This window comes from Capricornis sumatraensis, chromosome 6 (genome assembly GCF_032405125.1).
Source record: "Capricornis sumatraensis isolate serow.1 chromosome 6, serow.2, whole genome shotgun sequence".
NCBI classification, from domain to species: Eukaryota; Metazoa; Chordata; class Mammalia; order Artiodactyla; family Bovidae; genus Capricornis; species Capricornis sumatraensis.
The window spans coordinates 115,872,915-115,889,862 of record NC_091074.1 but is presented as its reverse complement, the minus strand read 5'-3'; positions in this window follow the sequence as shown (position 1 = coordinate 115,889,862).

Sequence of the window (16,948 nt, the reverse complement as noted above, 5' to 3'; positions counted from 1 at the left end):
ACATTGTTGGTCAAGTCACTTAAACTAATGAGACTTAATTTCCAGTCTGTAAAATGGGATAATTTTAATCACAACAGAAGCTCACATTTATGGAATTCATAAAAGGAAGGCCTTGTGATAGTCCAAAAAATGGAAGCTGCTATGCATTAGATTTTTTAAAAACCAGAAATAATCACATTTGTCTTACATGATGGAATTAAGTTAGTTTACAGGAAATGCCTGGTCTAGTGCATAGCTCATTAGGATATTCCATAAATTGATAACTATTAAGGTGATTAAAAATATGAATAAAATAAGGATAATAATATGTACCTTGAAGTGTTGTTATGGGATTAAATAAAGTAGAATTTGTAAAGCTTGTCTAGACACTCTAGGACAGTGTCCAGAGTATAGGAAGTACAGTGTAAGTTTCTGTTAAACAAAAATGTAGTTTATATGCATATGATACCACTCTAAAGTGAAGAGGAACTAAATACCCTCTTGATGAGGGTGAAAGCAAAGAGTTGAAAAAGCTGGCTTGAAGCTCAACGTTTAAAAAACCAAAATTATGGCATCTGGTCCCATCTCTTTATGGCAAATAGAAGGGGAGAAATTGGAAGCAGTGACAGATTTTATTTTGGGGGGCTCCAAAATCACTGCAGCCATGAAATTTAAAAATGTTTGCTCCTTGGAAGGAAAGCTGTGACAAACCTAGACTGTGTTTTAAGAAGCAGAGACATCACTTTGTTGACAAAAGTTCATATAATCAAAGCTATGGTTTTTCCAGTAGTCATGTACGGATATGAGAGTTGGACCATAAAGAAGGCTGAGTGTCAGAAAGTTGGTGCTTTGAATTGTGGTGCTGGAGAAGACTCTTGTGAGTCCCTTGGACAGCAAGGAGATCAAGCCAGTCAATCTTAAAGGAAATCAACCCTGAATATTCATTGGAAGGACTGATGCTGAAGCTGAAGCTGAATCTCCAATACTCTGGCCATCTGATGCACAGAACGAACTCATTGGAAAAGTCCCTGATGCTAGAAAAGATTGAAGGCAAAAGGAGAAGGGGGAGGCAGAGGATGAGATAATTAGATAGCATCACTGACCCAATGGACATGAATCTTGGCAAACTCCAGGAGATAGTGAAGGACAGGGGAGCCTGGTATGCTGCAGTCCATGGTGTTGCAGAGTCAGACATGACTTAGAGATTGAAAAACAACAACAACAAATTACTATTATTGTATCCTACATATTAATAGTTCTACCCAAGATATCACCAAAGCACCTGAAATCCATCTCAAATCAAGCTGTGAGGGAGCATGTCCTAAGGGACAGAGCACAAACTCGCAGACTTCTTCAACTTCGCTGCTGTAAAATTCGGCTAAAAATAGTGCCCCTGTCAGAATGTCACTTTATGGATTAATAAAGCTTCTCTAATGGCTCAGCTAGTAATGAATCTGCCTGCAATGCAGGACATGCAGGAGACGTGGGTTCTGTCACCGGGTTGGGAAGATCCCCTGAAGTAGAAAATGGAAAGTCATTCCAGTCTTCTTGCCTAAAGATTCCCATGAACAGAGGAGCCTATTGGGCTACAGTCCAAAGGATTGCAGAGAGTCAGACACAACACACACACACAGATCTTAAAGCAGAGAATATGCGCTTAATAAATTTTAGTTCCCTTGAAAGTTAACAACATTTTCATTCCATAGTCATCCAAGATGAAACTATTTTTGACTTAATCATTTCTCTGTATTAACTATATTATATTTTTGTATTTTCTGGATTCTTGATGCTGTGGCACTGGGGGCCTTGCTGATGGGGATAGACTGATCTAGTCAGTTCTTAGAGATACCAAATGATTTTCCGTGGAGCATAACTTTCATATGCAAACTAACCAAACCAGAGCCCATACTCTGAAACTCTTCCTCTATCTGGCTTTTACATTCTAGAAGGCAATGTTCTTCTGCCTGAATCGTCACAGGGCTAGGTACCCGAGACACCCAGACAACTAGAGAAAGCCCTGATATGCAAGAGTGTGCTGAACTTACTCAAACTAGCCGATCGTAAGCCTGCTTACCCTGCCTTTTCTTACCTCTCCCACAGAAGCCACAATTAAGGCCACTGCCCATGCCTTCCCCTCGCCCTTCTGCCTCCTGATAGACTTGGTGCTTCCCCATGTGGCTCTGCAGGGTGTCTCCTGCCCCCTCCTCTTGGAAAATGTGAGTAACAAGCTATCTTTTCAATGGCAGTTGTCTCCTGATCTGTCTGTCTCACAACACCTGCATAATAGTCAAAGTAACATTTTGAAACAAAATGTTCTACCAAGTCCTAGAGGATTTATCTGTAAAATAATTCTAAAACATCACTCTTCATTTCTATTGGCATGGCCAGTGAACACATCTCTTGGCCTCGAGTTTTGCAGTGTATTCTTCAAGGGTCTCCCGGGGTCCAGATATACTTCTTCCAAAGTTTCAACTTTTCCAACCCATCCTTTATCCCCAAATCAAAACATGATTGAAAGTAAATGAAAATGAAAGTAAAATTATTTCATGTCATGTCCGTAATATTCTGAGGTTGTGTATTGCCTCAACCTCAAGCATTTTGGTGTACACCCAACTACATGCGTGTGTGCACGTGCACACACACACACACACACACACACACAATCACCTGTGGTCCTGCTCCACAGCATCAATTATGTTCTATCCTGTGGAAAGGGAACACAAACCTGTTGATCAGGGGGTTATCTGTGCCGCAACTTTAGTATCCTGTAAAATCCATTTCATGTTGGTTACAACAAAGTAACAAGAGTAGACATTACTTTGCCAACAAAGGTCCATCTAGTCAAGGCTATGGTTTTTCCAGTGGTCATGTATGGATGTGAGAGTTGGACTACAAAGAAAGCTGAGCACCGAAGAACTGATGCTTTTGAACTGTGGTGTTGGAAAAGACTCTTGAGAGTCCCTTGGACTGCAAGGAGGTCCAACCAGTCCATCCTAAAGGAGATCAGTCCTGGGTGTTCATTGGAAGGACTGATGTTAAAGCTGAAGCCCCAATACTTTGGCCACCTGATGCAAAGAGCTGACTCATTTGAAAAGACCCTGATGCTGGGAGGGATTGGGGGCAGGAGGAGAAGGGGATGACTGAGGATGAGATGGTTGGATGGCATCACTGACTCAATGGACATGGGTTTGTGTAGACTCTGGGAGTTAGTGATGGACAGGGAGGCCTGGCATGCTGTGGATCATGGGGTCACAAAGAGTCAGACATGACTGAGTGACTGAACTAACTAACAAGAGTAGACAATCACGTTAGCCCAGCTCAGAGAAGAAAGCCCCTCATAGTTTGACAAGTCTAAGTATAAAATTTGATTCCATCCAGCAAGTCTAGGTTTCACATGTTAACACCCCTCGAATCATAATATATCTCACGATTCACAATATATTGCAATGATTATTGGCAGAACATTTTTTTCTTTCCTGGTGGTAAATAAGGTAATGGTACATCTGATGATCAGTGATACTTTATATTCAGTAAGGAACAGTTTTTCAATAAGAAGATGAAAAAGAAAAAACAGCAACACACACAAACACAGGCTCTGTTCAAGTAAATAAAGAAAACAAATGGTTAGACGGAGATTGAAGAGATTTGTTTCTCAAGTACTCCTTAAACCATGTACTAGACTAATGGGTATCTTGCATCTGCAAAAGCAAAAATAGAGTACTTGGTGTCTCCCACTAATCTTTCTGACCCACGGTGACTCCCTTTTATCCTTGGACACCCATTACCAGCCCTGTACCGATTAGTGTGCCGTGAAGGCATGTTTCTGGGGTCTGTAGGATGGAAAACGCTGCTCTTAAGCAGAAGCATGAAGCAGACTCTCCTGGCACCCAGCGACCCACTTCCTGTCTCTTGTGCTGGATTGTCACATTAAGTACGTCTGAGTAGTGTACTTCTCAGCATTTCCCTCCCCAATACCCTTCCTATCAGGGGTGAGTAAGTGTGCCTCATGGGGGCTGCCAAGGAAAACAGCCTAAATAGTTCCTTCTCCTCAGCTTGAAATATCCATGGCATTTCCTATGTTATTTTAAAAGTTACATTGAATTTTCTATCTCTGTATTGTCTGCCTCGATCAGTGGTTCTGTAAGCTCCATGAGGGTAGAGGCTTTGTCCACTGTTCATATATATTCAGTGCATGAGTATACACTCAGTAAGTGGTTAATAAATGAATTAAATGAACAGTATATTTGAATTTGTTTCTAATTTGCAGCTGGCATTTTCGAGAACTTGTCATCTTTCCATATTGAGTAATGGGATTCTCTTACAACGTGTTCAGTGATTATTCTGGGGCTTTTTCTTACTATTCTCATGCTTTAAATACTTATTCTTTATACTTTCATTATTGTTATACTTTTCCACCTCCTGATGTTCCCTGAGGGTACATGTGCCCCAGTTCAAGCAACACAGAATAATAGAGTCACAGCGAGTGGATTGAGAAAAAGTCCTTATTGCAGTAAACACCATGCTTTGTGTTGGAGGAAAAAAATCTTTTTCTCTTTTAGTCATGAACCTGAGGCGGAGGCTGGCTGACTATGGCCAAGAGTCTTTCGTCTTTCTTCTGTCTCTGTACTTGCCCAAATCACTCAGCAAAGGTCTGCTTGTCCATTCAGATTCTGGAAAAGTGTGGTGTGACATGTAATATAGAAGAGACTATATTTTAAAATATTTAATTATTCTATTTCCTTTCTAGCATCATCATTTCTTAATACGTGACTTACCTTTAATGTCACAGAATCTTCTTAACTATGTAACAGAAATAACACTGTGTAACATAAATAATACTATGGTCTAACCATCAGCATTATTTGAGAGATAAATGAGATAATAGATGTGGATATACTGACAAATATTAGTTTTACACAAATGTTGACCACTCCATCATTTACCAAATACATAGTATGTGCTTAACATCTGCCAGGCACTGTTGTAGGCCCTGAAGGTACATCAGTGAACAAAACAGACAGCCCTGCCTGCATGGAGCTCAAGTTCTAATGAGGAGAGAGCCAAGAACAAGGATAAATAAGAATGTTACATAGTGTGTTGGAAGACCCATGAGTGGAAAATTAAGAGTAAGTGGTGTAATTCAATGAGGAGTTACAAGTGGCACTGAAGTTGCAAATAGAGCAGCCAGTGTGGCCCTCACCAAGAAAGTGACATTCTGAGCCATTTCCTGAAAGAGTTGCTAGCCATGCAGATATCTGGGAGAACATTCCAGTTAGAATAGTGGTTCTCAAACAAGCTTGTAGGTATAGAGAATAGATTGGTCGTAACCAGAGACTGATGATTGCAAGAGGTGAAGGGGGGTAAAAAGGTACAAATTTCCAGCTATAAAATAAATAAGGCATGTGATGTACAGCATGATGACTGCAGTTAAAAATACCATATTGCATTTTTGAAAGTTGCTAAGAGAATCAATCTTAAAAGTCCTCATCATAAGGAAAAAAATTATAACTATGTATGGTTATGAATGTTATCTAGACTTCTTGTGATGATAATTTCACAATATATGCAAATATTGAATCATTATGTTGTATACCTGAAAATGATATAATGTTATATGTCACTTATACCTCATTTATAAAAAAAAGAATAGTGATTGTCAGCTGGGGCAGTTTTGCCTCTGGGGGCACCTGGCAGCGTCTGAAGACACTTTCGGCGGTCACAACCTGGGAGCAGGAAAAGCTGCTACTGGGACCCTAAACTGATGCAATCATGCTGTATTTGCAGGTCACATTATAATATGTCACTGCAGACAGCACATGCTTGCATAACCCAGGGAACATATCTTTGAAATGAAAAGAGTAAGGACATGAGTAAAATATATATTATTTGCCATCTAGCTGGTTGATTCCACAAGTAGCTCTCTTTTCACTTATTTCACACAATAGAAAAATCCAGATGTCTGGAGATGATCAAGGAAAGGATGAACAAATATGCAACCTGGGTAAATAAATGCACATGGAGCTCTGTAAAGTACCCAGTGGGTGTGCTAGACACGACCCAAGCCATACAGAGTAGAAAGCTGGAGCAAGATTCAGAGCAACATTCTTCGTGCCCTTGCTTTATCCTTCGCCTTTGAGAGAACCCTACTTATAAGCTGTCCCTTCCACTGCAAAAAGTATGACATGATACCTAAAACCTTGCTGTCATAGACCCTTGCAGACTCTTGGTCCTTAACTCTTCTCTTCCTTCCAAAACCCAGGCATTGTGTCAGTTACAGACTTTAGTATGAGTTGTTAGTGCTTTTCCTGTTTGGCTTGGTGTTGTTGATGGGTATGGGAAACGGGAAATATATACAGATCCTAAGGAGAAGAGCTTGGGACAATAAGGCCTTTGTGGATTTACCACCAAGTAGGAAGTTGGAGAAGGCAACGGCACCCCACTCCAGTACTCTTGCCTGGAAAATCCCATAGACAGAGGAGCCTGGTGGGCTGCAGTCCATGGGGTCACGAAGAGTTGGACACGACTAAGCGACTTCCCTTTCACTTTTCACTTTCATGCGTTGGAGAAGGAAATGGCAACCCTCTCCAGTGTTCTTGCCTGGAGAATCCCAGGGACGGGGAAGCCTGGTGGGCTGCCGTCTATGGGGTCACACAGAGTCGGACACGACTAAAGCGACTTAGCAGTAGTAGCAGTAGGAAGTAGGAAAGTGAAAGTGAAGTCGCTCAGTCGTTTCTGACTCTTTGCGACCCCGTGGACTGTAGCCCACCAGGCTCCTCCATCCATGGGATTCTCCAGGCAAGAATACTGGAGTGGGTTGCCATTTGCTTCTCCAGGGGATCTTCCCGACCCCTAGGTCGAACCTAGGTCTCCCACATTGCAGGCAGATGCTTTAACCTCTGAGCCACCAGGGAAGCCCAGGAAGTAGGGGCGGGGGGTGGGGGGGTGGGGAAATAACACCTAAAATAAAAAAAACTCCAAGAATGAATACTTACATGATTGAGATGAAATTCTTTTCAATGAATTATTGTATATTTTATGCTTGTATAAGTATTTGTCTTCCTTCCTGCTTTGAGTCAAAATAGGGAAAAACATTTCCTAGTGCCTTGGTCTTAGAAGGTTGAGGCTCCAGGGAACAGGAAGATGAAGAGAGAAGGCGAGAAAGAGAAAAGAAAAAGGTTTGATGTGACATTGTGGAAAATAATTGTGCTTGGGGTGACTTAAGCCATGTTTAGAATATTAAACATAAATATGCTTCTATTTTGACTCTGCCCTTTTGATCCACACCAAAGAAACCATGCCATTTTCATCTTTGACCCCTCTAGAGCTCAGCAAAAGGAACTGCTCAGAGGAAATACCCATCGAATGTGCCATGAAAGACTCAATAGAGAAAAGAAAAATCCCAATGAATTGACCTGGAACAGTAACTAAAATTCATGGACTATGCATTTGATTGGGAGTCTTTGCTTCTAATGCTTAATCACCTCTTAGCCATGTGATGTCAACCAAGTCATTCAATTTCGATAAGCCTTAGTTTCTTTTCCTGTAAAAAGCGTACTGTAGAGAAAATGAGATAATGAGATAAGACCATGCAAATTTCAGATTTACTACTTTGATGTTAGCACTCGATGAAGATTTCTCACTGTTTGTGGAAGAGTAACAGGCAATGCTCCTTTCTGATCACATTTTTTTTTTTTCCGGGTTAATTTCTTAATGTCTTACATCTTTGCATCAGTCTGAGTTTCTACAACTTCAGGAGATGCAACGTGCGTGGCCGACGGAATCCTGTAGCTTTGCGTGCTGTGGTTGGTCAGTCACTAAGTCATGTCCGACTCTTTGTGATCCCGTGGACTGCAGCAGGCCAGGCTGTTGGGGTTAATTCCCAAAATACGTTTCCTCCACTGAAAGAGCACGTGTCACCTTTACCAGGGCTACTGGAACTGAGTGTGAATAGGAGGTGCTGACTTAGCGTGTTTGGGGGGAAAAAATCTTGTTTTCCAAGGCTTCCAAGTCAGCTCAGAGTGGATGCTGGCAGAAAGCTAAAGGCAGAGTACTCCACCACCTCTTCATGGCCATAAACTGCTTTGTAAGCTTAAAGGGAAACTCCATTAATCCCTTCCACTATCTAACACTCTGGATAATTAACGTGATGGGAAAATATTCCTAAACCCAGGGACTGCGTTAACAGGTGAGGCTTGGCAGGGTCTTGGCCGCAGCTCCTTTTGAGAGCAGCCCCTCCGTGATGGGGACAGTGACTTGGTGGCCCTTCTCTGCACTTTCTTCCCACCTTAAATAGTCGTGTTCTCCCGTGTGTTTTGCTTCTGTAGCTCCTTGGCCCGGCCAGGCGACCCCAGCCTGTCCAGCGAGGCAGGAGAAGCCCCGCTCTCTGCCCTGCTATGAAAGGCTGACACCCTGTCCCGGGCTTGTACCACCCTGGTTAGGAGAGGTCCTAAGCACTGTCTCCCCGGGCTCTGCCCCACAGCTAAGTCAGGAGGGTAAGCTAACGGAGTAATTGCTCTTCCTTTCACATGCAGAAATGTTATTTAAATATTGGGTTTTCTTTCACAGATACTGATTATTTCCAATTCTTAAATAAAACTGTACTTGATTTCACTAAGGAAAAAAAAAGTGGATCTCCACTTGGTTCTCTGTTCCCGTCTACAGTTTTCTCTATTCCCAGCCCCATACACTCATGCATAGCAGTTAAAGTAACCTCATTTTCCTCTGATATTTTTACAGAAATATTATTCCTGATCTCATGCATACTTATTTGTTTTGAAAGATATTTTATCATAGCTTGTAACTTCTCAAAGCCAGAAGCCCTCCAGGACAAGAACCTTACTTTGCACGTGTATGTATTCTACATAGAACTTTACCCTGCAGTAAAAATCAGCTAATGAGAGGAAGGAAGGAAGGGAGACAGGAAGAAATAGAGGGAAATAATAAACTGACTTGATAGCAGAATAAATTTTAAAGAGATTGGAAAAATATCTATAAACATAATTCCCCAAACAGAATGAAATTATTTGACGCTACCAAAAACACAACATGAAGCTCAAAGGCAATGCAACTAAAAGAAAAATTCTCTAAGAACTGAGATGAATCCGCTCTCCATTCCCTGCTAGTCAGGAGCTCTGGGTCTGCACGCTCCAGGCTTCACAGTGAAGCCCATGGGTTCAGCTGCCTTGGGACCACCCCAAAGGCATTTGCTTAATTTCCGCCAACCACAAGCCTTTACTTCTGCCTCTCTCCCAGTCCAGCTGGACGGTACATGCTAGAGGACTGGCTTTTCTGAAGCCTCTCTCCTACTCTTGGTAGGTGGTTTCCATGGAGGTCCTTCCATCCCGTCTATCTCCTTCACCTTTAAATGTGCTGAAAAGTAGGTTTGAAATTAGACCCAGAGCCATATGGCAAAGCTAAGGGGCAGCATATGGCTGCAGATTGCTCACTGCTGATCTATAGCGTCTTTAAGCTCACCTTCCATCTCTCTTGACTCAGGAGACAGTGATAGGGTCGGAGTTCTGTATTTTGAATTGCTCTGTCCTTCATGTGGGGAAATGAGAGTCATGAACACAGCATCCATGCTAAAACCTGTTTTAGTTTCTTGGTCATGGTGTAGGTAGAGTTGTTGTTGTTCAGTCACTCAGTCATGACCAACTCTTTGTGGCCCCATGGACTGCAGCATGCTAGGCTTCTCTGTCCTTCACCATCTCCCGGATATTTCTCAAACTACAGAGAGGTATTTGTACTTTTAATTGCAACCAATGGAAGTAAGCTGTTAGGGATAGAGACTCGGTCTGTGAACCTGAACAATAGAAATGTGACTTTAAGTCAAACTCAGGGCTTCCCAAGTGGTGCTAGTGGTAAAGAACCCGCCTGCCAATGCAGGAGACGTCAGAGACATGAGTTCGATCGCTGGGTCGGGAAGATCCCCTGGAGGAGGGCATGGCAACCCTCTCCAGTATTCTTGCTGGAGAATCCCATGGACAGAGGAGCCTGGTGGGCTACAGTCCATGGGGTCGCAAAGAGTTGGACACAACTGAAGCAACTTAGTGCAAAGCACGCATGCAAGTCAAACCTAACTAGACCTCACCTGAAAATTTAGGTCATGTCAACATAAATCGTAGATGGGAATGAATCAGGCTCCCAGAAACAAGACATATATTGCTACAGAGTTACTACAATGAGATGATAAGAGGAAAGATCTGTGGTCTAAGCAGGAAAACATGTTTTCTAACAATGTGAAAACCCTGAAAAGAGGGGATGCAAGGGAAAAGTGGGGAGTCAACTGCACGGAATCAAAGAGAAAGAATAAGCACACAGAAGGGAGTAAATAATTCAGGGGCTAAGTGCAAATGCTGGCTACGGCAGGTCTTCCTTACCTCATTTCACAACCAACACTCTCATTATTGCGAGGACAAAGAATACTACTATAACTGAGCAAATTCCAGAAAGCTTGGCTTGACTAGGTCAATTGGTAGTAGTTTGTCTCTTATATGAAATCAAATTTTCAAAAAGGAAAGCTCTGGTTTCCATGAATAAATACATTTTTCCCCCCTTTGTTAAAACTTAGCTACACAAATGCACTTTTTAAATAATTAAATCTGGCAGAGTTGGAACTCAAAACTAGATTTCCTTCCAAATTCCAGCTGCACAATCATACTATATTATCAAACAAATGGGCTTCCTAGGTGGCTCAGTGGTAAAGAATCCAATCCGCCTGCCAATGTAAGAGAAATGAATTCAGTCCCTGGGTCAGGAAGATCCCCTGGAGAAGGGAATGGCAACCCACTTCACTATCCTTGTCTGGGAAATCCCACAGAAGAGCCATGGGGTCACAAGGGTAGGACATGGCTGAGTGATTGAGCATGCACATTTATTTAAGACTAATCTTTTCCTACTAGCATCCTTGTTGAAAATCAGTTGATCACAGACCGATGGACTTATCTCTGAACTTTGAATTATATTATCACATTGACAATAGAGTTAAATACCAGTACCACACTGTCCTGATTGGTATTGCCTTGCAGTAAGTTTTGAAATTAAAAGTATCATTCTTATAACTGTGCTCCTCTTTTCCAAATTGTTTTGGCTCTCCTTTGATCTCTTTAAATTCCATACAAATTCTTGAATCAGCTCATCTGTTTCTACAAAGAAGCCAGCTGGAATATTGACAGAGACTATATGAATCTGTAAATTTGGGCAACATTATCATCTTATCTATTTTAAATCTTCTAATTCATCTAACAATATAATGATTGTTTTATTTCCATTATTGTACTTTCCAACTCTAGATCCATTTTGGCTCTTTTTTATAATTCTTTGACCTACAGCTTAGCCTGTGTCTCTAATGAATCTAACAATATCTTCCCAATTATCATTCATCATTGACTTCCCCAGTGGCTCAGGGTGTGAAAGAATCCATCTGCAATGCAGGGGTCACAGGAGACACTGGTTCAAACCCTGGGTCAGGAAGATCGCCTGGAGGAGGAAATGGCAACCTACTCCAGTATTCTTGCCTGAGAAATCCCATGGACTCAGGAGCCTGGTGGGACACAGTTGACAGGTTTTGCAGCGTCAGACATGACTGAGCGACTGACCACACACACACACACACACGCACACACACACACGCACGCACACGCGCACACACACACACACAGTCTCCACTGTTTTTGAGAGAGCTCTTGAGCTTGAAATTCCTCACTCTCTTGTAAATAAGGTCAGATCCTTTGGAAAGAGATTACAAGCTACCTGTTTTAAGGCCTGCTTCTTTCCTCTAGGCAAAGTCTCTCAGCCACAGCTCTGAAGTGGGTGTGGGGAGTGAGGGGGTGGGGGACGTGAGGGGTTGTGGGGGTGGGAGGGTGGACAATGCCATGCTTCTCTCTCAGTGACCCCTCCTGCTTTAGGACCTGAGTGCTCATTGGAGAGGGAGTGGCATCTGTCTTCTTGAGTTGGAGAAGGAGATAGCAACCCACTCCAGCACTCTTGTCTGGAAAATTCCATAGATGGGATCGCAAAGAGTCAGACACGACAGAGCAGCTTCACTGGTTCTTGACTTATGCCTCACTCAGCATGGAACCACTGTTTTACAACCTGGGACAAGAGAGATTGAGTTTTCGGTATTCTCAGGGGTGCCTGCCCAAGGCAGCGCCTCCATCCCATTACCGGGGGCTGAGCAGAAGAAGGGAGCATTCACCCCTTGGCTGCACTCCCACAGAACTTAGCCTCAGCAGCAAGCGCCGGGGACAGGATGAAAAATGCTGACATACAGCTCCCCCTGAGAAGATGGCGCCTCAAATGGGAGGCAGGGGGAGAAGGAGCCCTGTGGTCTTGACAGCATAAGTCTAGAGTCCAGTTTCTGCCTCACTGAGCTGGGAGCGAACTGAGCGAGTCTTGTATTTATTAATTCATTTTTGGCTGTGCTGGGTCTTCGTGGCGGCGCGCGGCGCGGCGCGCGGGCTGCCCTTCGCTGCTGTGCTTGGGCTCCTCGTCGCCGTGGCTCCTCCTGTTGCAGAGCGTGGGCTCCAGGCGCGCTGGCGTCAGTTGCATCACACGCGCTTGGTCGCCCAGGGGCATGTGGGATCTTCCTGGCCCAGGGATTGAACCCGTTGGGCCCGCGTCCCCTGCCTTAACAGGCAGATTCTCAACCAGTGGACACCAGGGGAGTCCCGTGTCTGGCTTTTGTCACTTTGTTCCTACCAAACGCCAGTAAGTCTTCTTGAACATGTGTCTCTTCTTTCACTGTATGGCGTTTCCAGAGGCTTTGAATGGCTTTCTTTCAGTGATTTTTCACCAGTTTATGGGGCGTGTGTCTACAGAGCTCCTAATGTCATTGCAGAAGTGGAACTCGAAAGAGTTCATAACCTTTCTACTAATATTAATATACTAAAAATAAGGCCTGTAGTCACAGGACAGGTATTGGGTAAGAACAGTGAAGAAGGAGGGTAAAGAAGGGAAAAGGGAAGAACAATACGAAAAGCATACAGTGGAGGAAGAAATGACATCAAAAAAAGAGAAACAGATGGGGGGGGGGACCCTGCAAAATAGCCATATTTGACCCAGTTAGGTCATAATGAACTTGAATGCAGAACAATGATACAAAGTACATATCCTTCACTCTGGCCCCTCATCATACTGACTTACCTTCCAACATCATCCAACTATTTCAGGAGTTCATATATCAAGTTTCCTAAAAGTGGTCTTGGATTCATACAAAAATTATGTTCTTCCCCCTTCTGTCTCAAAATATATAAATCCTTTCTGTCTGTGAAGGTTCAGCTCAAATGCCACCTTCTCCAAAAAGTACCCTCTCATTTACCCACAGCCTGTTCTCTCCATTCTCCATTTTTAAAAATAATTTATTTGTACCTCTTTTGTGAAATGATCATTTTTACCTCTCCTCCAGAGTTCATTACTTCTGCCTATTCCCAGAACTAATTCCCTGAGATACCCTCAGAGATTCTTCCAACGTGTTTCTTTTTTCTTACATTAACCAGGGTAAACTTACAATCAATAAGCCTAATCAATACAAATATATATACATTTTTAAAAATTATGGAGGGAGATTGGTACAATATATAGTCTTCAATCAAATGAATGAATAACACTGAATAAATGAAAGTCATAAATAATGAATTATGTATATTATCAGATTGGGATACTAAGCAAAGCAACTCAGTAACCTTGTGGAGAATGGACTAAAAGTAGAACAGTTCAGTTCAGTCGCTCAGTCAGTCCGACTCTTTGCGACCCCATGAATCGCAGCACGCCAGGCCTCCCTGTCCATCACCATCTCCCGGAGTTCACTCAGACTCACGTCCATCGAGTCTGTGATGCCATCCAGCCATCTCATCCTTGGTCGTCCCCTTCTCCTCCTGCCCCCAATCTCTCCCAGCATCAGAGTCTTTTCCAATGAGTCAACTCTTCGCATCAGGTGGCCAAAGTACTGGAGTTTCAGCTTTAGCATCATTCCTTCTAAAGAACCCCCAGGGTTGATCTCCTGCAGAATGGACTGGTTGGATCTCCTTGCAGTCCAAGGGACTCTCAAGAGTCTTCTCCAACACCACAGTTCAAAAGCATCAATTCTTCGGCACTCAGCCTTCTTCACAGTCCAACTCTCACATCCATACATGGCCGCAGGAAAAACCATAGCCTTGACTAGGCGGACCTTATTCAGCAGAGTAATGTCTCTGCTTTTGAATATGCTATCTAGGTTGGTCATAACTTTTCTTCCAAGGAGTAAGCGTCTTTCAATTTCATGGCTGCAATCACCATCTGCAGTGATTTTGGAGCCCCCAAAAATAAAGTCTGACACTGTTTCCACTGTTTCCCCATCTATTTCCCATGAAGTGACGGGACCAGATGCCATGATCTTCGTTTTCTGAATGTTGAGCTTTAAGCCAACTTTTTCACTCTCCTCTGTCACTTTCGTCAAGAAGCTTTTTAGCTCCTCTTCACTTTCTGCCATAAGAGTGGTGTCATCTGCATATCAGAGGTTATTGATATTTCTCCTGGCAATCTTGATTCCAGCTTGTGTTTCTTCCAGTCCAGCATTTCTCATGATGTACTCTGCATATGTTAAATAAGCAGGGTGACAATATACAGCCTTGACGTACTCCTTTTCCTATTTGGAACTAGTCTGTTGTTCCATGTCCAGTTCTAACTGTTGCTTCCTGACCTGCATACAGATTTCTCAAGTGGCAGGTTAGGTGGTCTGGTATTCCCATCTCTTTCAGAATTTTCCACAGTTTATTGTGATCCACACAGTGAAAGGCTTTGGCATAGTCAATAAAGCAGAAATAGATGTTTTTCTGGAACTCTCTTGCTTTTTCCATGATCCAGCAGATGTTGGCAATTTGATCTCTGGTTCCTCTGCCTTTTCTAAAACGAGCTTGAACATCAGGGATGTCACGGTTCACATATTGCTGAATCCTGGCTTGGAGAATTTTGAGCATTACTTACTAGCATGTGAGATGAGTGCAATTGTGCAGTAGTGTGAGCATTCTTTGGCATTGCCTTTCTTTGGAATTGGAATGAAAACTGACCTTATCCAGTCCTGTGGCCACTGCTGAGTTTTACAAACTTGCTGGTATATTGAGTGCAGCACTTTCACAGCATCATCTTTCAGGATTTGAAATAGCTCCACTGGAATTCCATCACCTCCACTAGCTTTGTTCATAGTGATGCTTTCTAAGGCCCACTTGACTTCACATTCCAAGATGTCTGGCTCTATATTAGTGATCACACCATCATCATTATCTGGGTCATGACAATCTTTTTTGTACAGTTCTTCCGTGTATTCTTCCCACCTCTTCTTAATATCTTCTGCTTCTGTTAGGTCCATACCATTTCTGTCCTTTATCGAACCCATCTTTGCGTGAAATGTTCCCTTGGTATCTCTAATTTTCTTGAAGAGATCTCTAGTCTTTCCCATTCTGTTGTTTTCCTCTATTTCTTTGCATTGATCATTGAAGAAGGCTTTCTTATCTCTTCTTGCTATTCTTTGGAACTCTGCATTCAGATGCTTATATCTTTCCTTTTCTCCTTTGCTTTTCGCCTCTCTTCTTTTCACAGCTATTTGTAAGGCCTCCCCAGACAGCCATTTTGCTTTTTTGCATTTCTTTTCCATGGGGATGGTCTTGGTCCCTGTCTCCTGTACAAGGTCACGAACCTCATTCCATAGTTCATCAGGCACTCTATCTATCAGATCTAGTCCCTTAAATCTATTTCTCACTTCCACTGTATAATCATAAGGGATTTGATTTAGGTCATACCTGAATGGTCTAGCAGTTTTCCCTACTTTCTTCAATTTCAGTCTGAATTTGGCAATAAGGAGTTCATGATCTGAGCCCCAGTCAGCTCCTGGTCTTGTTTTTGTTGACGGTATAGAGCTTCTCCATCTTTGGCTTCAAAGAATATAATCTATCTGAGGGAAACTGGAATTCCGTTCCTTGTAGCTCTGTTATTCACACTAAATCTTGCTCCGTGATCTTGAGCAAAGCATCTGAGTCTCTAATTACTTCATCTGTGAAGGTAGATGGCACCCTACTTTTATTTTTTGCTCAGAGTTTCTGCTATGCTGTGAAAAAAGGTCCATGATTTTAAAAAAGTAACAGATTCTAATGTAATTATAAATGTAAGCACAAGACCATTTTTTTAATTAAGTGAAAAAATATGTTTTAAAAGGTGTAGCTATACAATACTATATACTCTATTTAAGCTTTTCTCCTCCCTCAGTTACACAACCAACTCAGACAAAGAGCCTATAATTTAGAAATATTTATTTTTAACAGAGAGAACACCAGACATAACATCACAGTTTAGAAAAAGCGTATCTCTCCAGAGTTTTCAGCCTGGGTAATTGGATCAGTTTCATCTTACTCATGCTTCTAGCTCCCAAGTCTATGGAGAAATCTGGTTTAAAATTGCCAATCAGAGCTGTGAGGGACCTTAACATCTCAATTAAATAATCGGCATGAGAACAAGATGAGAGGAAAATAAGAAGGTAAAGTGGATAATTCTGGGAGGAAGGGTATTCATTTCCCTTCCTGCACAAAATATAATCTTCATTTAATCAGAGGTTGTTGGATATTATCAGCTCCAAATAAAAACATATAAAAATACAATAAAGTAATTCAGCAGAAGGTATGCTATTTCTCTATGAAAGACGAGAAGTTCAGCATATAACAGTACAAGAGAAATGAAGGCATGCTGGACTTCTTTCAAATCAGAGAATAAAAAACTCCTGGGTTTATGATGAAGAATCCTCCAAATTAGGCCAGACAACAACTTACTAACAGCCATCTCTGCTAAATGCCAATAAAATATCAGAATCCCACTGACATCAAGGAAGGAAGAAACCTCCTAAGGCTGTACCAGGGATATGGGTTCATCACATCAAAATCTGACCTTCAATAAATATTTCTGTCTAGATTTCTTTTTTTTTTTTTTTTTTTTTTACTTTATTTTA